The sequence below is a fragment of the Octopus bimaculoides genome, chromosome 5 (assembly GCF_046866305.1).
Source record: "Octopus bimaculoides isolate indiv1 chromosome 5, ASM4686630v1, whole genome shotgun sequence".
In the NCBI taxonomy this organism is placed as follows: Eukaryota; Metazoa; Mollusca; class Cephalopoda; order Octopoda; family Octopodidae; genus Octopus; species Octopus bimaculoides.
The window spans coordinates 42,656,240-42,679,641 of record NC_142932.1 but is presented as its reverse complement, the minus strand read 5'-3'; the positions used below and the strand labels follow the sequence as shown (position 1 = coordinate 42,679,641).

The 23,402-nt window shown below is 33.8% G+C and overlaps 1 protein-coding gene across 11 annotated transcripts in view; it reads right to left on the bottom strand.

Moving 5' to 3' along the window:
* LOC106878768 (irregular chiasm C-roughest protein) overlaps positions 1-23,402 on the bottom strand; it is an 898,223-nt gene that overhangs the window by 148,933 nt on the left and 725,888 nt on the right. For 2 of the 11 annotated variants that reach the window (XR_016241878.1, XM_052967827.2), the window contains exon 1: positions 6,706-16,457. The exons of the other annotated variants lie outside the window; for them this stretch is intronic. The gene's annotated coding sequence lies outside the window, so the exon portion shown is untranslated. Of the gene's footprint in view, positions 1-6,705; positions 16,458-23,402 lie in introns of those variants that run through there. 11 annotated transcript variants of the gene reach the window in all.

Sequence of the window (23,402 nt, the reverse complement as noted above, 5' to 3'; positions counted from 1 at the left end):
GTTGCATTAAAGATGTTTTAAACACAAAAAACATGTGTTGATGTTATTTATAGATGTGAAGCAGTGAACCAATTACATGATCGCTGCTGCAGAGATCATTACTGATCAACTTTGCGATGATTTTGGTTATAAAGATATTGCTTAATGTTTATCTAGCAAGTTGTAAAGCAAACAGCTCAAAGATTACCTAAAAGTAAACCTTTCATGATCATATTTCTAATTTAATTTTTTATATTTCAATTAGTTTCAATGACTTTGAATGTTTTTGTAAAATAACTACTTTTTGTCATTATCAAGTTTTCATAACATAATTTAGCAAAAGATTCTTACATAATATCATAATAGAAAGTTTTATTTAGACATGAATTTTAGAACATAGAAGTTTTGCATCACAAAATCAGCAGGTATAAAATGGGTCGAAAAACATTGCACAGAGATAAGCTCCATCTGAAGCTTTTGTAAGCTTTTGTAAGAATGTGTTATTATAGATTGAAAACAAAGCCAAATGACATCTTGTAGAAAGAAAGAAAATTTAGTATGTAAGGAAGGTGTACTGTTTAGTATTATGTTCTTTCTTTGTCTGGGGCAGATTCTGTGTTTGGTTGCTGTTAGAGGAGATGCAATTAGTATTGGAAATAATCATGAAATAGGGCTTCCCCCCCCCCCCCCTTGTACAACAATTGGAACAGAGATAACCAGTAACAGATGTTAAGCTTAAACCCTTACATTACAATCAGGGGAGGCACAAATAGTAACCATTGAGCATATTGAGGGTCACCAGTGAGAGAGTGTTTATGTGGTTGCATAAAAACTGTTTGAAATGGCAGTCTACCATTTTATAAAAGGAATGACACATTGGAGAATGTAGTTATAGATATGCAAAAAAGACAAGAGTGTCATGGGAGGAAAGCCACTCATAACACAATAGAGTTAATCTAAGACTAAACAGTAACAAAAACAATGTGAACAACAATGGGGTCAGTGGGACTGTTTTATCCAACACTTAAATGGTTCTGGCAAATGTCTAAATATTACCTGGTTAAGTAAAACATGGGTTGTGTAAGAGAAGGTTGCAAAGACTTTTTACAACCATTTATATTATACTATTGAATAATTTCTAAGAATGATGGCTAAAATGTTATTGCTTGTAGTCTTTTAGAAACAATTTCCATTGTTAGCAGTAAATGTTTGTGCATCTTTCAAATGATATCGCATCTCAAACTCTTTCAGTGCAACCAGTGTATCTTTGCCTTCAGCAGGCTTACAGCTAGAAACTCAAATTTCTTACTTATTACTTTCAACTTCTTTGACCTATATTAGAAACTAAAACTAATTTACAGATTCCTCCAATACTAACAAATGTGATATGAAGGAAGGATTGCAATACTAAATATGTAAGGAAGAATGATGAATGGTAAAGAGTGAGAAGAAGAATGTCTTGGCTGTTTTTGGAGTAACAAATATCCAAACTCTTTCAGCCAAATGAACTTTATGTTCTTTCTCTTTAATTTTTCATTTTTCTTGAAACTTTTCTTGCTTACTAGTATAATCTTAATATAATTAACTGTATTATTTTGATTATATTTAGTTAATATAGATTTTACAGATATATAAAATTACTTTTGTAAGTTTTTTTAATAATATTACCCAAATATATTTTCAATGTTCTCATATATGAAAAGTATATCTGAGTCTGTTGAAAAATTGAGCAAATTTAGAGTGAGGTAATTTTACAATTCAAGCTAAATAAAAGCAAAATATTGTTTTTGAATTGAATTTGGAATAATTTCTATTACTTTTGTCCTTGGATACAACTGTTTTACTATAGTTTCAAATCTCTCTGTTAGGGCCGTCAAAACTATTAAATTATAATGCTTTTACTTAGTTTGTATCAGTTATATATTTATCATTCATCCAAACCAATGTGCATGATTCTTTTGCATGCCCTGACCAATTCTCTTTTATGCACAACTTTCTCTCGCTGAAGTTTGTATAATGCATCCAACAGAACTTATTCCTTTCTAGCATCTGTTAATCTTTCACTCTTAATTCCCATCTTTCCCCTGTTATATAACATTATCATGCTGAGAAAGAAAACATAATTGAACTAACAAACAGAAAAAAACAGAATCCTTTTATCAATAAAGACAGCAGCTCCCTAAACTTCTGTCAGACAGTTAGCTCTCTTCATTCTGCTTTCACTGTTTCAATTCTAAGACTTCATGAGATCTTCTATTCAACAAAATTTACCTAATTTCAGTGAATAGTGAGAGCAGTTTAAAGCTTTTGTGTCTGGATTACTATCAATCAATTTCTAAATTTTTTAATTTTTTTAATCTTATTTAAATATTTGTAGAATTTGTTTCTAGCCATTATATTTCAAATGTTACTTTATCTGCAGTAAAGTCCTCTTCTCCTTCCTTGTGACTAGACTTGCAATAAAAAGATAATTTTTGAAGAACAGTAATTTTCACAGAAAAATAATGTTCTAATTTTTATTTTTTTAGTAAGGGAAGTGCCCAGACTGATATTTCAAGGTATCCAACCCTATATTTCAAAGCTTTTACTCCCCAACCTCACCAAAAAATATACTTTTATAGTTTTTTTTTTCTTAAATAATTATTTATTAAATGTGACTCACCTAACAATAAGTATAAGAAAATGGCAGACTAAAAGAGTGGATCATGTTTATTTCAACTATTCCATTCTATCATCATAGTTTAATGTCTGCTTTCCATGCTAGCATGGGTTGGACGATTTGGCTGAGGACTGGCGAACCAGATGGCTGCACCAGGCTCCAATCTGATTTGGCAGAATTTCTACAGCAGGATGCCCTTCCTAATGCCAACCACTCCGAGAGTGTAATGGATGCTTTTATGTGTCACCAGCACAAGGGCCAGTCAGGTGATACTGGCAACGGCCATGCTCAAGTAGTGTTTTTTATGTGCCACCTGCACAGGAGCCAGTCCAGCGCCACTGGCAACGACCTCACTCAAATGTTTCAACTAGTTTATCATTAATTTATTCATAGTTACTGCGTTATTGTAAGGCAGCGAGTTGGCAGAAACATTAGCACACCGGGAGAAATGCTTAGCGGTATTTTGTCTGCCGTCACGTTCTGAGTTCAAATTCCGCTGAGGTCAACTTTGCCTTTCATCCTTTCAGGGTCGATAAATTAAGTACCAGTTATGCACTGGGGTCGATGTAATCCACTTAATCCGTTTGTCTGTCCTTGTTTGTCCCCTCTATGTTTAGCCCCTTGTGGGCAATAAAGAAATAAGTTACTGTGTTATTGCATATAAATCTATATTTCATGATTTTTTTTTTCTTTCTAATTATCTTTGATAATCTTTTATTATCTACACTTTAGAACTTAATCTTATGAAATGGTTTCTCTTTCTGCAAAAGACAGCCAACATGCTTGTTGGCTTAAAAATTCTAGCAAATAGAGTAAACTAGTAGCAATTGGCGCTATAGCATCTGATTCCTCAGATACTGTTAAATCTCTGCAATAGCAGAATAGATAAGATGTAGTGCTTTTCTCCTGGGGATTCTGAGATCCTTATCTTGTTGGAGACTCTGCATTTTGTTCATCAGCAACATACTACTGTTGATTTAGTTTACTACTTTATAAATGGGACCAAAACCATTATCTGAGAGAAAGAGACTAATGTCTTATAATATTATTACTGTAATTTTCCAAATTTAAAGTGAAGGAATGACAAAATCTGTTCAAGAAATCCTAAAACTTCTGTGTGCCAATAGCGACATCTACTTAAGATTTTTCAAATAAGTTCATCAACAATGGAATGTAATCTAGCTCTTGTGTGTGTGTTTAGTAGAATCTACTTTATTGCAAGCATTTGGGCTAGGTGTCTGGTCTCATGCTATCAAAATTTTCATCTCTTGCCCCCATCCATCTTGTGGTGGCCCTACAAAGAGGTTATAGAACATACCCTTCCTCCTTTAATTAAATCATAAAAATATGAAAAAATAGAAAGATAGAAGCAGGGCTCATAACCCTTTAAGGTCCTCACCTCCCTGACCCTACTGTCTGGTCTGAACACTTGTAGGTTAATGTCTGCAGGAATCAATATAATGTAGGGAACAGCACGACAGAATTTAACCAAATTATTTCAGCATTTATAGATGTTTAAGACAATTACTGAGGCAGTGATTCAAAGAGCTTTGAAGTTTAAGGAGATTTTAATCATTATTCATTTACTGTTCTAAGGAAATTAGTTTAATATTCATAACTTCTAGAAGTGAGGTAACTTTATAACTGGTGAATATTTAAGAAACCTGGGACTCGAATCCTGTAGAGTGGATCTGCATTAGAAATTTATAATGCTCATGAAAGGGAAACATTTTTTTATTCAAGCGTTTGTAGTTATATTACTATAATGTTTCTGGGTTCATATTTTCACATTTCTAATCTCTAAAATGTGGAATTAATTTTCAAACTAAATTTCTTAACTGATAGAAAAAAAAATAGAGAAGGGATCTTTTAATATGAAGCCACACACACACACAATTTATCTGACGCTCAATATTTTGATGGTGTTAAAACAGTCAGTACTTAAATAAATACTTCCTTGCCTGTCTATGAACATGAGATGAACAAAGAAATTGACAAATAATCTTCATAAATTTTCATCAGGCTATGAAAATATTTACACTTAAGGTTTCTGGAGGAAGGATTTGGTACACATTAATTGAATTTTGCTTTTATTGACTTTATACATGTATGAGAACACTTGGCCTTCTACCCTGAAATCTTGGAAAGAGAATCATTATTTCCTGGTTAAAGACAAAGAAAACTCTTTGCTGAGATGTTCAGTTTATGTTGTATTACCTTACTGAACAAACACAAGATTTCTTCAAATACATCAGTTTTATGTTTGTAGTTGTTGTTGTTGTACGCCATTATAATCACAACATAGATAAAACCTTAAGTAATTATTTGAAACAACCTTTTATTTTGAAAATTTCCAAAACAATAGTTTTATACTGCTTAGCATATTTACTCCAAGTGATTGTGCAGAAGTTACAGGTGTGGTGGTGATGGTGGAGGTAAAATATAAGCATCTCACCTTTCTCTAGAAAGCTTTATAAATCTTAGCAAGATATTAAAAACAAGATTAAAACTTTTCCACTTCTCTCTCTTTCTGTATGTGTGTGTGTATATATATGTATGTATGATGAATGTGTGTGTGTATTTATATACATATAAATAAATAAATAAACATATAAATATACATACATATATATATTTAAATATATATATATATATATATATATATATATATATATATATATATTTATATCTTATAGTGTATCCATCGTGGGTTTGATGTATGTGATATTAGATGTCAACGGCAGAGAAGAATGTACACAAAGTGAGCATATGAAAAAAATTACCATCCAGGAGAATGCTGTAAACAAAGAACACTGCCACATTCTCATGGCGCCAAACATTATCAGCTTAACTCTGCAGCACATGTTCTTGAATAAACAATACAATCTTCAGATTTCTGATACCAAAATTAGATATTAATATATTAGTTTCAATGGAGATTTTACATTTATTAACAAGCAAAACTCTTTGAGAAACACCAAAAAAAGGAACCTACTTTTTGGATTCTACAACTACCTCAATTTATTGTAAACGCGAACGATCTAAATGACTTCTTTGTTGGTGTAAACTTTCAGTTGAAGAATATAAATAGCCGTATTATATAGGAATGGCAGATTTATATTATATCTCAATATTCAGAATGGAGGTTAACTTCATAAAAGAAACTTTAATGAGAAAAGTAATAGAAATCAATTTTAATGATATTGAAATTTTAGTTTAAGGGAGTAAAGGGTCTCTACAAATATAGCAGTATTAAGAACATGGTTGATGGAAACACATCAAGAAGTAGGGAAGAACTCTGCGTACACAAATTACACTTTGTAATATCTTCTCGTGTGTTGCTAATTCTGGCAAGATTTCAACCTAGAACTAATGTTATGTACAATTCATTCTTTGACTATCAAAATTGAAATAGATAAACTATTTTAAGAATATCCTCAATAAAAATCAAAGAATACTGTGAAATCATTATAGTAAAATGAGTTGAAAAAACTTGAAAAATGCAGAAAATAAACAGAAACTTTTTCTTTCAGAATTTCATAATGGGGGAACAAACAGCAGAAATAAATTGAAACAAGGGGATCAATTTTTCATATTCTAAAGAACTTTTTATATAATTAGAACAAGAATATTTTCTAGAATAATTCACAAAGAATAAAATGGAAGTTTCAGAAAATATCAACAAACAAAAAGAAGGCTTTGTTAAAAGTTTAAATAGAAATGGGGAGAGAGAATATTTCTTTGTCTATTATGCTTTTTGGATTTTTGCACCAACAACACTTTTGGTAAATCTCTTGTAGAACATCAGTTTGTTATATAAAAAAAAAAATTCCTACTCCCCTACCAAAACAGTAGAAAGACATTCTGTTGATTTTGTCATAATATAACAGAATAGATACATAGAATATTATCATCTACGAACCTGAAAAAGGAAATACTAAATTGTAGTAATCTCTTCTAAACAGTTGAACTTGAAATCATAACTATAGTTGAAGAAGTTGCCAAGTTTACTTGGAAGGGGGAAAAGGGTGAAGAGCCAGATACAGATTCAGAAATGGATAACTTACTTAAATTTGATTAGAATTTGATGAATTTCTCTCTAACTTCTCTGCAGTGAAATCTGCTAATTTCCAAAAGACAGCCATCCTTTAAGCTATCAGTTTCTTTGTAAGCATAGTTGTATTGAAGAGTTTTTAGGCTCTTTGCTATAATTGTTGCTTTCTTTTTTTTTTTTTTTTTTTTACCCTAATCTTATTCTGTGTGTTGTGCTACTACTGCCTCTGCTGTAGGAATGGTGTGAAATGAGAGAAGAGGCTGGTGGAAGTTTCTGAAGGTACACCAGACATATATAGTCTCTCTCTGTTTACCATTAGTTAAAAAGCTTTCTAAATGATAAATAGTATACAGACAGATACAAACACACACACACATGTATACATATAGAATTCTATACAAACACACTGCTACTCACACATATCACAGTTTTGACTTCTCCCTCTATTGCTCTAACCTTCCTTTACTCAATTCTCTCTCTCTCTCCCCACATATACACACACACATACACACACGCACGCACGCGTGTGTACACACATGTGGCTTATTTGTTCCATCTATTTAATTTCTTTCTAAAAATATATATTTTAAACAGTTCCTAACAAATGCTACAGGAATACAAGTTTTTTCAAAGTGCTACAGGTACTGACTGCCGGCATAGAAGCTGCTGTAACCAGGCGGCGCTATGCATTTCATGTTATATACACCTATGTAAATGTATACACACCTACTGGCATATGTATATGTTCAGTTTCATCTAGTAATCACAACAAGAAACATGCTGGAGCACTACCTTCAGCTATATATGTATACATACATACTCAAGAATATATATGCATACATATATTTCTCTCTCTATTTGTGTGTTGGTGTGTGTGTGCATCTTCACATTGAGAGAAGGTACACAAACACCTAGCTGCAATTGTGACCAACTCTGAAAATCTTCAAAAATCAATCATTAATATGCAATCAAAGAAAAGGCAATGTGTTTTCTTTTACTGGAAACAAGAAGACAACTGTGCCTCAAAAATTTCTGGCCATCTTTGAGACTGATACCTTGTTTTCTTTCATATAATGTTGTTTAAATTGTTTCCATTTTACTGTCTCTCATTATTATTATCATCATCATCATCATCATCCTCATTATTGCTGTTGGCGTAGTTGCACTACTGCATGCTAATTTAGTTAACAGGTATTTTATCTTGATGTCTGGTGACAAGTCTCCTCAAATCTCAAGAATCTTCTTTAGGATTCTTGCAGAGGTACATTTTGTGTTGGTCAACAACGTGAATTTCAATTCCAATCTCTTTCACTATTTTAGGTAGTATTTTTAGTGTTGCACCAATTCTGTTCTGATCTTTGATTTCCACAGTCTCCTCAGCTCTCTTGCTAGATCCTGATGTTTCTAAACTTGTTTGGTATCAACTCTGCTGACATAGGTAATTGCAAAATCTCTGATTAATCATGTTTGGTCTTCTTGTCTTAGTAGTATGGTCAATCCCATAAGATCTTATAATACTTGTTTTCTATCACAGCCTCTGGTTCGTGTTCATACCACTTTCCTGTCGTTTTGAAGCCACACACTCGGCTAACATCCCAGTACCCTCTTTTGCCTACACAGCCATGTCTGCACTTATACTCCTTTTGTTGTAGTATACTGCACTCACTCAAAAAGTGATTGATACTTTGCTCTCCTTTCCTGCAGATTCTACATTTGCTGTCTGACTGAGTTTTGTCAATCTTTGCCAGATTTCTTCGAATGGTTTGTTCTTCAGTGGCTATAATTAGCATTTTGGTCTTGTATTTCAAGTTCCCATCTGTCAACCAGAGCCAGCAACCTTTACTTCCAACATTCTCAGTTTGTTGCATGAAATGACCATGTTGTTCCATTTCTTTCCACTTGCTTCTTCTGTTGTTCTTCCTTCTCTCTTTGAATCCTTCTACTATTTTGGTTGCTTTTTCGGTATTGCTAGCTGCTAATAAATTTCTTCTTTTACTTTGAACAGCATAATTTTTCAGACTCTGTGTCACAGTATTAACATGTGTCTCCTACATTTACTTTTCCTCTGCCACCTTCCTTTCTTCGTAGTTCCTTTCTTCGGTATTGCTCTTAGCACGAAGTGCATTGTGCATTGTAAGCAACTTTCTGGTCTGTCTATTCATGTTCCATAGCTTGATCTTTGTCCATTTCAGAAAGGGAGTACAGTATCTCAGTATTGGCATAGCCACAGAGTGGAGGCAAGCTGCTGGTAATATAAGTCATAGAAACCAGGTTGGATTTCAACTTTATTTCATTTCATTTAATCCTTGTTTTTATTATTTCTGACCAGTGTACACAGCTGGGATAAAGATGGACAAGACAGACAGGCATGAAACACCACCTTTTTTATTAAATTTAAATGTCAGTGTTGAAAGGAGGACCATTCTCCAATTCACTTATGTCGTTGGGTGGCATAAATGTCATTCGTGTAATGATTACGAAATATTTTCATTTCATTTATTTCTTTAATGTCATTCTTTATTTCAAATATTTTAAAATCCTAACAAAAACAAAGTAATTTTTTTTTCAGAAATGTTCAAATTTACTGATTAAATTCCTTTTAACTTTTCCATTGTTAATTAGTCTTAGCTATTCAGCTGTGGCCACACTGGAGCACTGCTTGTGATTTTATGACTGATTTTTTAAAATAAATAGCAGCCAGTGTTATGAAAATTGTTTGAATTCAAGGAATACATGGAATTATTTTTGAGTTGGAATCTTCTCTGTGTCTTGTATTGCAATGTGGATAAGGCCTCCCCCTCCTCCTCCTCCGCCTCCTCAGACCCACTTGCGAACTTGTTTTTCATCATTCCCATCACTGAATAACACTTTCAAGATCTTGCTCTAAATATTTCATTCAGCTTTTTTCTTTCCCATGTTTATTATACTGACACAGACCTACATCAATTCCACCAATAATGGAGAATGTACAAAAGTTGTAGTACAACAGCCTCCCTTTCGGAGCAGCTTATTACAAATCAATTGAGGAATATTGTGAAACAAGAGACATATTGCTTCTTTGATGATTTTAATCTTTCTTCATTCACGATTTAATTTTGATTCTAATTTGGAACAAAGGATTTTTATTTCTCCAAGAATGAAGAACTGGTTTCTTAATAATTCTGACTTGCTCTTGTGTTGTAATTTGTCATCTGTTTTTTTTTTTTTTCCATTTAATTATTCCAGGTTTTCTCGTTCAGTAATTAGTGTGTCTATAACAGTAACACAACCTTGCATTCATAAATCATGGAGCCACAAGCCAACCTCACCAAAAATACTTACAGTGATGTCCTTAAAATTATTTTGGTTACAAACGTAACAGACTAGTTGGAACATTACATCTGCCATCAGGATATTTTCTGTATTTCCTGATCCAGCCTAACTGCATACTTCATGCAATTCTTTGAGTTTTCTCATCTTCTTTTTGGTTGATGTGATGGATGAGATAGTAAAATGGAAGGGAAATTAAAGTTTTCAACTTCGTAGAATTTGTGGAAAAAAAGAAAGAAAAAAAAAGCTTAAATTGCTTATATTTCAATTGGGTTTTGCTATTCCAGGAGATGCCATTTCTGTGGAATGATGATGAAGGTTGAAGGGAAAAATATATAAAGAAATAGAAAGATTGAAAGAAAAAGGCAGAAGGTGAAGAATGTCATTGGGAAGACATTAATTAAAATTTCAACATTTACTCTTGGAGACTTGAGAATTTCTCTCTGCTGACAATGATTAGAACTTGACATAAAAATCATAGAAATAAGTCGATCTTTTGGGGCTGAACTTAATTGTGAAAGAACAAATCAGATATATTTAATGCCAATTAGAATTTTTCTTGTTATTTTCTTCTCATTTTGTAGTTTTATATCTATTTTTTTTTTCTTTTTTGGAAGCAAAAATGATGGAATGTATTTTTCAAATTATATCATCATCATCATCATCATTATTATTGTTATCTGCTCAATTTTCGATGTTGGCTTAGAATGGATAGATTTTCTGGGGTAGAGTTTTACAACCAGATGCAATTCCTGTTGGCAATCCTTTTAGTTCGCTCTTATGTTACACTGGGATGTCATGCATCTACTCCAAGACTGGGATATACTTAGAGAATAAAACACACACACACACACACACACACACACACACACACACACACACACACACACATGTTGCTAATACATCTCATGCAGGAAGCATTAAAAAGCTAAGTCTGCAGAAGGATAAAGAAAAAAAGGATATTAGTTCATGACAAACATTATTTTCAGTTTCTGAAATATTTCCAAAGTTGTTTCCTGTAATTACTGGACAAAATAATATTAATCTTTGGCTAATATCATTCTTTCTTGTTAACCTTTTAATGCCCCCTGCATTGAATATTCTGAAGTAACTAAAACAGGTATTTTTTACGGTATCTGGATATCAGAGGTGTTAAAAAAAACCCCCAACTAATTTTGTCCATGAAATTAAAATTTAAAACCTGTGCTTTAATAAATTACATAAATACAAGAATGGGTTGAATTATTCTGTAAATTTAGATAATCACATAAAATAGGCTGTTATTTTTTAATTAACCTGATTTCATTAGGTTTATAATTGCAATCTAAATAAGAGAAAATTGCTCTATAACAAATTGCAATGCATAATTTCCCAAATGTATTTTTATTTATAAAAGTAAAAGAATTGAAAAAAAAAAATCTGCTTCTGCGTTCTTTATTATTTAGCTTACATTTGCATAAAGTTATAAAGAATAATGGACATAAAAAGGTTAAAGATGGAAGAAGGGTATTTGAAGAATTGGCCGTATTATCTTAATTGAGATTTTGTTTCTAGTTACAATATATTTTCTTCTATCAAATACTTTTTTTTTTCCTTCAATCACTCTCTACATTTTTCTTGTCTCTGCCATCTCTAACCCTCATGGGGTATAATTAAAATATTTACCTCAGATAAGCTGCCTGGTTGACTATCAAGATTCTAAATTGAGAAGAAACAAACAACAGCTTAGCTTGTACTAATTAGTTCTCGTTTTACAACTAAATTATGTTTTTACTTTTGCAACTGTCACTCAACACCATTTGTGCCTTGTTTTAAAAAATTTACTCAACAACTCTAATGAAGGGACACTTTTTCTTTTTTCCTTTCTTACTTTCCATTTAAACTTTTTTAAATCCATCTTCGTTTTCGACTGGTGTGGGTTGACATGTTCAGCAAATGGAGATATTTCCATGCATTTGCAATTTGAATCTTACTTTTTGTATTGATCCCTGTCTAATGCTTTCCGCAACTCCTAATTGGCAGCAACTCAAACTCGTTAGTCATTAGTTTCATTAAACATACTGTTTTCCTAGCTCCAAATTGAGTGAGAGTGTGTGTGACAGAGAGTGAAAGAGAGAGTGAGTGTGAGTGTGTGTGTGTGTGAGAGAGAGAGAGATGCTCATTTGTGCAACTGGATGTTGAGACAGCTATAAAAGACTACTGTGTTGTGACAAGTAAGTAGTGTTCATCAGATCCTTGATGTTGTGTCTGCTTCTGCATTTGGGTTTTTTACCTTTTCCCACTCCGTTTATAAGGTTATAAAACAAAGGGAACATACAGAGACATAAACTCATTAACTAAGCTGCAGTCTGACAAGTAGTTTGGTAATCTAAAGTCCCATGATCAAATCCTCTTATAGGACTATAGAATATAAAGTGATTGAGAAGGGTAACAATAATTACATTTAATATGAATCTGGGAAGACTCCTGTAGTATTGATTGAGATATTTAAAGTACAAGGCTTTCTTTGGACAAGAGACAATATTCCGGTACCTAAGCAAGAGAGGCAGGTGTAAATTGTTGAATGAAATGGAAAAACATGGAACACAAGGAAACACAAAATTACAGACAAATAGGGCCCCAGTAACCATATACTAATACTCTGACAGTTCAATAATTTATCCATTCAGACATTCTACACTTTAGCCTTATTATTCCTATTAACTCTTCTATTTTCACATTCTTGTAATCAACCTGTTTAGATAATCTCTCTTCACTCGTTACCACCACAACCACTATCATTATTATTGCCCTTCTTTTAACTCTGTCTATAAAGTACACTTGCTGCCTGTTGGTTTTCCAGATGGCTCCTTATACACTTGTCAGTTAGTACAGAATGTCCCCCTATTTATTCACATAGCAAAGGGTCTAATCTTTATGCTATCATTAACTCACTTGTCAATACAACTTATCACTTCAAGTGAACCATTACTAGCATCCATGTTTCTTTTTTTGACATATTTTCCCTCTCATATGGATTAGATTTCCTGTGTTAGTGCATATTTTATCTGCATCTGTGCATCTATGAGCTGTGTAGGCTGCACAGTGAACACGTGATAGAATTTCTATCAATTCCTTTTGATGGCCCCTCATGATAAGGCCATTTATTAAAAGCCTCATATCTAATGAATAACTCCCTATATACTTTCACCAACCATTTCTGTTCCCCCCCCCCCTCTTTTAATATCTTCAATCTTTTACTCATTTCAGCCATCTGGCTCTACTTAGGCTGCACTACCATCAAGTTTCTTTTATTTTCTTTATTTAATTTTAATCTGTGTTAACTTGAATTGAAAAGTTCAGGAAATAGCTCTTGCGTGAAAGGTTTATATTTTGTTGCTTGTTTTCCTTTGGGTCTAGCAGTCTTCTAAAGCTATACAACAATGCATAGATGATCTGACTGAGCAGTGCAATGGGAATTATGTACAAAACCACGGAATGGTTGTGATTATACAACCTTTTACCCAGTGGTGCCAACCATTTAGTAACTCCACCTCACAAACATCACATACATGGCTTTCAAAAAAAATTTTTTTTAATCTCTCAAAATATTGTTTAGGCTCAGTTCAACTCTGACTGAGCAGAATTAATGACATTCTAACCATGGCAGTTCCATTTTTTTAGAATCACAACAGATTGAAGGGGTTTCTTTGCTAAATTATTTTTCAACAACAATTTTTAGCAGGTCCAGTGACCCCACAGAGCCCCACCTTTCACATTGACTTGTACAGCCCTTCTCTTTGTGTTCCAAATAGTATTCTAGAGGTGGTTGTTGTTGTTTAAACCAAGGTCAGCAGACTCAGGAAAAAATGCAACTTCTCTTTTTTTCTATAATGGTCGGATGTAGTGTGAGAACAATTTCACTGCTATTTCTAGTTTATTTGGCCTCAAATCAACTCTGATTGTGTTGACCAATGACTAAAGACTCTCAGTCCATAACTGTCGTTTCTTTTTCTTATTAGGTTATAATAAGTCCTTTACTTTTTTTAAGTAGAGTCTTACTTAAAAGAGATCTGGCTGCTATTTCTAGCGAGTCAACCAACAACATAGAAGTTCCCTAACTGGTTTATATTTTGAGATTAGATTATAAATGAGAACCTCAGGGATGAAGTTGATACAATTTTGGATGGGCAGCCTGTAATATTGTTCGTATAATAATAGTATGTCTACTGGAGGGGGTGGGAGACAGTAACATCGTTTTGTTGGCTTGGAGTGTTAAGGGGAAAGCTAGCTGTGATAATCTCTAGTTCCTACCCAGGAAATATATATCTCTCTCTCTCTCCTACTTTATGCTACAGAAACAAATATCATTGAGATTAACAGACATATAAACTCTCTTCTATTCTTTTTGCTATAATATTGCACCACTTCTTCCCCATCACACACATTTGTATACATAAACAAACAGTGATATATATATATGTGTGTGTGTGTGTGTGTGTGTGTGTGTAAATGTGTGTGTGTGTATACACACATGTATATATGCAAATGTATATTTATGTACATAAACATATAAAACTATATTCATAAGCATAGAGGGAAACATGAATGAATGTGCAGTTATAAGACTATAACTGCAAACACCACACATTTACACAATGAACACACGTGTCCATATGTTAATGAGATAAATATAATTATACACGTAAGTGTTTATGAGTGTATATATATCTAAGTGTGAGACATTTGGAAACAGCTGTTGGTATTAATTAGTTAATCACTGAGCTTATCTGATAAAAGAAGTCACAAGAATATACGACAACAATTTTCCAACTAATTTTTATTTGACTATTGTCCATTTGAATGTGATTAACTTGATACATAATTTACAAAGATGATATTACCATCATAACTGTTGTTGTTGTTGTTGTGGTGGTGATGGTGGTGATGGAGGTAGCAGCAGCAGCAGCAGCAGTGTGAATGATCTAGTTACCATATGATGGTTCCAGATGATAGTTGATCTCTCACACTTTCTTATATTCCAGCTGCTGTCTATCTGTTTGTGTATGCACACACACACACACACACACACACACACACACACACACACACACACACACACACACACACACGCACACACACACACATGCACACACATCTACGTACAGAAAATAAATGACAGCCTGGCTGAGTGGTTAAAAGTTTTGCTTCCCAATCAAGAGGTTGAGGATTCAATACCACAGAGTGTGACATCTTGGACAAATGACTTGTAGTATTCTTTGTGATGACTTAAGGCAGTGCTACTCAAAGTGGTGGTCTGCAGACCGACCGGTGCCAGTCCACAAGCCACCACTTGCTGGTAGCGACAAGTTTCCAGAAAAGAAAGAAATGCTTCTAAAATGCTTATGTAATATTATTGTATTATTTGTTTACAAAATAAATATAACATTAAAAAAATTGTCAACTTTTATTATATTCATTATATATATATCATTTCGTCCAGAAGGGCCAGCTGATTGTCTTTTTCCTTTTCCCTTGTGAACTGTATGGATGGCTTTATTGAGTTCACATGATCACATAATTGAGTCCATGTAAAGATACCAAAAGCTCAGGGAAATGAACTAAGGCGGAAAGTGAGACAGGTACTAGAGAAAGCGAAACTTCCTAAACCAAACATCACTAAGGAAGAAACGTTCACTATCAAAAGACTACAGAATGACAATTCCATCATAATACTGCCAGCAGACAAGGGAAATGCTACAATGGTGATGAACAAGTCTGACTACTCTAAAAAATTGGCAAGTCTTATAAGTGATGGTAGCTACAGCAAAGTAAAGAAAGACTCTATTTTGGAAACAGAGAGGAAGTTGTCACAGATCTTGATCAAGAACAAGGATCACTTTACACCAATGAAGTACAGACAACTGACTCACCACTACAGTAAACTACCACAAATGTATGGTCTTCGTAGGATTCACAAGTATGGTATTCCATTAAGACCTATAGTAAGCTGTAGAGGTTCAGCATGTCATCCACTGAGTCGCTTCTTGATGGATATAATCAGTCCATTAGCAGGAAAGTCAACATTGTACATGAAGAATTCAACCCACTTCACAGAATTGATCAAGGATACCCCCACTGAATCCAACCAGATGGTGAGTCTAGATGTGATAAGTCTGTTCACCAAAGTCCCAACTGGTGAAGCACCATCGGTGATACAAGAGAAACTAGTGACAGACACCCATCTAAAAGAATGCACTAGTATACCATCAAGGATGGAAATGTTGACCTTCTGTGTAGAAACTACCTATTTCAGTATGGACACTGATATATATCGACAAGAGCAGCCATACTGGAGCACTGCCAAAAAGAGTTTCAGTTAATTACATCATATTGACCAGCACTTGACAAAAGGTAAATTGTCCTTTTAGCAAAAGGGAAGATGACTTTTATTAGGAATTTCTGTTTGGTACACTTGTTGTACACCTCAATCCGACACACACACACACGTGTCTATATACACATATCTGCTCAACACAATTACAATATTGAAATCCATAATATACATACAGGGCATGAATATGTTTATGCATAAGCCAGTAAGGGAAAATCTAAGTGGCCACCCACCCAACCGGAAATAATAGTGACATCTCTCTTAAATCATAGCTATTTCTTAAAATAGTGGAAGGACTCACTGAATAATGTAGTCCAAGATATACAATATTTGAAACAGAGAAACGATTGTCATAGCTGGAATGCTTTCGATCAGAAGCGATCAAGAACAACAGCAACAATCACTGCCTCTTTTATGTATTCACAAAAAGCTACATTCATATTGATATTTTAAAAACGGGAAGGAATCATTGAATCATGTAGTCGTGGATGATGATGATGATGATGATGATGATAACGCTGTCATTTTTGTTAATGAGCAACCAATATTTGATCTGCTGAACAGCCTAATCATTAAAACTTAACATGTGGCTTAGTATTCCAAAGTTGAGCACTCTTGTGATTTTCAGGTTGAATCAGTATACCACAATAAATGGGACTTTGGAACCATGTGGAGGGTCAAGCCAACAAGTTTGCACATCAGTTTACCAAATTTCCCTTAAAAAGACTTGAAACGGCAAAAGACCCTAGTCTCAAAACACCATCTAGTAGGAGCAAATGCTTCTGCTGCTTGATGACTGTGTGGCAAAGTTCTTCCGAACTTGACCGTGGTGGAATCCAATTTTTGGAGAGAGAGAGTGACTGTGTCTGAGGTTAAAAAGACAGGTTGTAATACTTTTAATTATAGATATGTTCTGATTGACACTGAACTGGCACTAAAATGCAGTATCAAATATAGTGGAGCAAACACGCACTCACACATGCACACACACACACACACACACACACACACACACACACACACACACACACATATCTGTAACAAGTGGAAACAGGTTGCTATTTATGGTGGCTGAATAATCATGTGACCAGTATTCTCTGCTGAATAGCTTTATTGATTTTTCTCTAATACATTGAAACTATTGAATGATAGTGGAAGAGGTAGAGTGGCAGAGGGGGTTAAAAAAGAAAAGAAAAAAAAGATCAAACATACCACAATTACAAACTGATCAAAATTAAAGCTGTTGGGATTCCATGTAAAATATTATTATTTACATATACCAAACGCAGCAACTAGATCAATTTTTTCCACTGAAATTTCTAGCAAACCAACTTAAGTTTCTGATCTGTGTGGTTTTTATGTATTTTTAGGAATTTTCTCCCATAAGATTCTACTTTTGTTTATTTTATTTACACTATTTGTTTTTATTTTAATGCACTCGTTAATATAACAGCTTTTGAAAACTGTAGAGATTTGCCAAAAAATGGTGGCAGTAACACATTTCACAGTTGAGTGCATTGCCATCTGCAAGTCGTACAACTATGAAATGCGATCCACTGATAGAATTTCTATGCAGTTACTTGACCTTTGGGAAATAGCAGCTAAATGTCCTACTAATCATACCCTACCATCTAAAAAATGAAGGCAAACTTCTTTGAACAATGCAGTCCCTGATATTCAAAAGAATTTATCAAAGAACAATGGACAGTCAGGGCTGGAATGCTTTTAATCCAATCTCTGCTGAATCAAGGCTGAACTTTGCAGTAAATGACTTTAGGTTATTCATGTATTTAGTAAGAAACTTTTTTTTTTGGTACTCAAAACAACTAAAATGAAAGCTAAAGGTTGTGTTGCCATGGTTAGCACTGATCGTGTAGTCCGATGACCCATCGGTCTTCAATCAAATGATTGGTGTCACCACTGTTTACCCCAAACTATGTCACTATGCACATCCAAAGTTTGCAATCAGCTCAGAAAGTAAATGAAATGGTTGGCACCAAAGTTCAGTTGCTTAAAATAATGCACAAACTAATAATTATTATCTACTGAAAAGATTTCCTACTTAAATATTTCTATCGACTTGAATATACTTTGTTGTTCATTTCCAATAAATCACAGTTTTGCAGCTGAAATTGCAACAATTTCACATTTACATTTGTCCAAGCATTCTGTATTCACAGAAAGCAGTAAAAAGGAGAGGAAACATTGTAATGTGGTGCATAACATCTCTATCCGAATAAGTAATAGGGTTAATGTGAACTTGAAATACAGTAGATATTCATATGAGATGTAGCATGACAGCGAGGGCAGTGTTGTACTATCTCTACTGACCAGTCTGTTTCACTACTGACCAGTTTGTTTCTCTACTGACCAGTCTGTTTCTCTACTGACCAGCTTGTTTCTATGGCCTCTATTAGATTCTGATGGTGGTCACAATGGACACAAACATGGTGACCTTTGTCTGAATGCAATGTTTTCTGTTCCTCTGCATTTAGGCTTTTGCTGACTTTCACAATTATTATGATTTGGACCAGTTTTCAGAATCTAGCACTCTGTCAGTAGTTGTAAATGTCAGCGTTGAGCACACTGATTGTTTTGGTGCTTTGGGGGTTGTAAGTCTGTGATTTTGTCAAGACATTCAATTGCAAAGTGAGTGCAATTGTGAAGTAGAGAGGACCCTTTAGTTTTATTGAGGATATGACAACCTCTGTAGAGCCAGTGCTATGTTCAAACACACCCAGAAGATGATGTATTCAACCAATGCTATTAAGAAAAGCAGACATGAGAAGGATAATCATGATGAGCAAAGAGACTTTTTACATTAATGTCCAATTACAGAGAGGCATCTGGCTTAAGCTGTCTTGAAAGTTAATCCTTCCTTCAAAGAAATATATCCATTTTACTGACTTATTTATATTTGCACTGTTGACAAGAGGCTGTACTTAACAACACATTTGGATCAATTCAAAAACTGTGAATCGTTACAGGTTTAGATTTTCTAGTTTTATTCAATGAAAGTTAATCTAAAATTATATATTGATTAATTTTCAAACTGCTGTTTAGTCAATTTAAGCTAAAATTAAAGAGAAATATAATTAACTCTGTTCAAATAAGTAAATATATATGTAAATAAAAATGAGAAAAATGAATACTAGGTGTGCGCACACGTGTGTGTGTGTGCATGCGTGTGTGCGTGCATGCGTGTGTGTGTGTGTGATGTATAGGTCTTTAACTTATATAGAGAGATATATTAAAACCAAATTAATATTATCTGATAAAGAACTCAATACATATAAAAGAGTTAAATCATCTTTTTTTTTATAAAAGTTGATAGCATCTTTAAAGTTTTGAAAAGCTGAAATAAATTTTGTTAATTAATTCTTCATTATAACTTAAAAAAAAAACCTGTTGGCTTTTTGCTTTAAAACTGTTTACTTTGAATACCTTTTAGTTATTTGTTGCCTCTTACTGTTTGTGTGTTCCGCTTTATCTCTTACTCTGTCACTCTTGCAATATTATCTCTGATAGAATGTTGTTTTATCCAAGATGGTGAGCAATGGCTACAGAACATGTCTCTTTATTTCATACACAGGTTCTGGCTCTTAACATTCTGAGCATAAATTCTGCTGTGGTCAACTTTATCTTTGATCCTTCTAGGATCAACAAAATAAAGTACTAGTCATGTACTGGGGCTGATATAATCGATTATACTTCATCCTCTAAATCCCCAACATTGTGCCTCTATTTTAGAAACAATTTTTTGTCCTCGTTCATTGTCCAATGCCTTTTTTTTCCATGCTGGCATCGGTTGAATGTTTTGCCAAGATGTGGTCAGTTGGTTAGCAGCATCATGCTCCAGTGCCTGTTATGACAAGGTTCCAGTGTTTGGATGTCCTTCCTAACACCAGTGCAAACTGGGTGCTTTTTTCACACATGCGTGTTTGTATCACAGTATTAGAAATAGCCATACCACATTTGTATGTCAACTGAAAGGGTTGGCTATAGGTGGGGGAATTGGTGAGACTAGTCCAGCCAATGCCAGTATGGAAAAGCGAATACAAAATAATTGAAATGATACATAAAAATAATTCTAAAAGGTGTAATCAAAAGAGGAAGGGTTCTACTCATAATCCCTTTTTCAGGGCTCCCATACTGGAACAGGAATTAGTTGAGCCCAGACTAGAAACCTGGCTGAAATGTTTGTCACTAATTGGACTCCACTGAAGATCTGCAGTGTAAGCTTGATTAGAAGAATGTAACCAAGCTAACACTGGCTGTCAAGCAGTGGAGGAAACAAGCACAAAGACACACATTCATGATGGGCTTCCATATAATTTCCATCAATCCAATTCCTTCACAAGACATTTGGTCAGCCTGGGGTTGTAGTTGAAGACATTTGCCCAAGGTAGCATACCACAGTGGGACCGAACCCAAAATGATGTGGTTTTAAAGCTTTCTGTACAGTTTTGTTATTAGATTTTTTATGAGACCTTTTTTTCATTTGTTTATATGTTCTGATCTTTACAGACATCAATATACACACGGCTCTCAATTGATTGGGAGAAGTTCTTGAAGGTTGTAGACTTATTGGATTTAAATTTGTGAGTTTTGAATATAGAGGAGCTGTTGTTTAGCTCCAGCGTTGATATTCTTCAGACTTCATCAGACCCATTATTAAAGGCATTCTAGCCATGACCATCCTCTCCTTCTAGAAGTATTTCTAGTACTACATTTCTTCCCCTTATCTAAAGTGGTAAGATATGATTAGAGGGAGATCTAGTTGCCATTTCCAGCAAATTGAATGATGATGCAGAAGCTCCTTTGCTGGCTTCTGGAGGAGTGACAGAGTATCAGACTGATTACTTGGGAGTATGTAGTTCTGCCTTTTTCATTTCTGAATTCAGGTATTACTGGGCTCACCATTACTTGTGGAATACCCTGGAACTAGCCAGAGTATTCAGTGTTCAGGCCATCACTGCAATAAACACCCTGATATAACTGTGCAGTAACAACTTAAAGAATGCATTGTGTGCAATATCAATAATCGAATTTACAATGACTCAATTTTCTGTTAAAATTTTGTTCAAACTAAAACAATTCTTCAGTGAAAGACATGGATATTAAGGCTAAGGTTAGAAAACTATTTACACATTTCTTTTCACTTTTAATGTTCTAGAATCTAGCACCGTAGGCAGTTGGTTTCTATCCCTATCTTCAGTTCTGTCTTTTGTTTTCATCTTCAAGAGAGAAGAAGGTAAGAGGAATATCAAAGACATTCAGGTAAGAATGATTCAGGTCAATCTCATTTGTCTATAAATTTCTGGTCTTGTGATGTGAAAAAAGAAAAAAAAAGACAAATTGTAATGTTGCTGAAGTTTCTGGTTAATGTTTGGCCATTTTTAATTACAGAAGCAGAAGTAATTAAAGAATTTGTATAATTCTCCCAACAGTTTCTTTGGAATTCAATATTATGGCCTGTAATTAGTTTGGAAGAAATAAATGGTGGATAAATTTACAAAAGAGACTCCTTTCTTTATAAATCAGCCTGAATTAGATTTTGATCCTATACACATACTACCTATCACCTCATAGTGACAAGGGAGCTTCTACATGGTTGTTAGATCTGCTAGAAATAGCAGCTGATTTCCCTCAACTCACACTATCCTACTATCTTGCAAAAAAAACAAAAAAACAGGACACACTAAATAATATAATATTCTGATATTGAGAAAGATAGGAGAGTCAAGGCTGGAATGTCTTTCATCATAGTTCTGATTGATCAAAATTGACCTGTGGCTAAACAGTAACAACAAGGGATCTGATCTTGTACATTCAGAAACATAATTTCTGAAAACACTTTTTTCGCCTTCAGAAATGTCAAAGCAAAGAATAAACTACTTGCATCATTTGTTAACTGTCAAGACACTGCACCCTTCCAAAATTCCGTTTCAGGCAGGTATTCACTTCTTTTATTTATGGCATCAATCTCACTGGTATCAGAAGAGTTACAGAGGCCAATAAACACTGGCTCTAATTCCAGACCCAGTAAGTAAAAGTAAAATATCTGACAACATTTCAATACACAGAACAGAATCCATTTCTAAATAAGATGCAAAGCAAACACAACCAGTCAAAATCAAACAAGGAAATTTAAGATTATTAAACTATCAAAAACCATCAAGAATTGAATTTAAATCTACTGAATGAAACATTGTAATTTTAGTGGGGGGGGGGGGGATTTAGTTATAAGAGGTTCCTATCATCACTTTTTGCTTTCTTTTCATTAAAAAAGGAAAACACACACACACATGCACACAAAGAAAAGGATAAAATCTTTGATGCATGCATCATATTGAATGGTAACTAGAGAATTTTCTTGGTAACAAAATGGTACAATATCTGATATTGTAAGACAAAGAATAGCAACATTTCCTTTTTGCACGAAACCATTTTGATATTTTTCTGCAAAATATCAGGATCTCACTAGAAATGTTGAGATGGATACACTTTTAAATTATCGATTCTGATACCTATTAATTTCAATCTATCTTTGTGAATATTGACATTGAAACAAAATAAAAGGGTAAAAAGGAAAACAAGAGAAAGATAGATAGATACTTCGATAAATATATATATGTATATATATATATATATATATATATATATATATATATATATATATATATATATATATATATATATGTATATATATATATATATATAGTGGGAGAGAGAGAGAGAGAGAGAGAGAGAGACACACACACACACACAAAGAGAGAGGGAGAGGTTGGCAATATTGTAAAATATAACATCTTCCCGGCTTGGATGTAAATATTTCTTTACCTTCATCAAATGAAATCAATACTTTACCTGCTTTACCAATCTAACCATTTAAATTAATTTTATTTATGTATTTATTTACATTTATTTATTTATAAACATTTTTTTCCCCTCTCTGAATCATTTCCTTACGATAACCATCTTCTTTTGGTCTGCTACATTCCTTTCTTTCTTTTACTTTTTTTTTA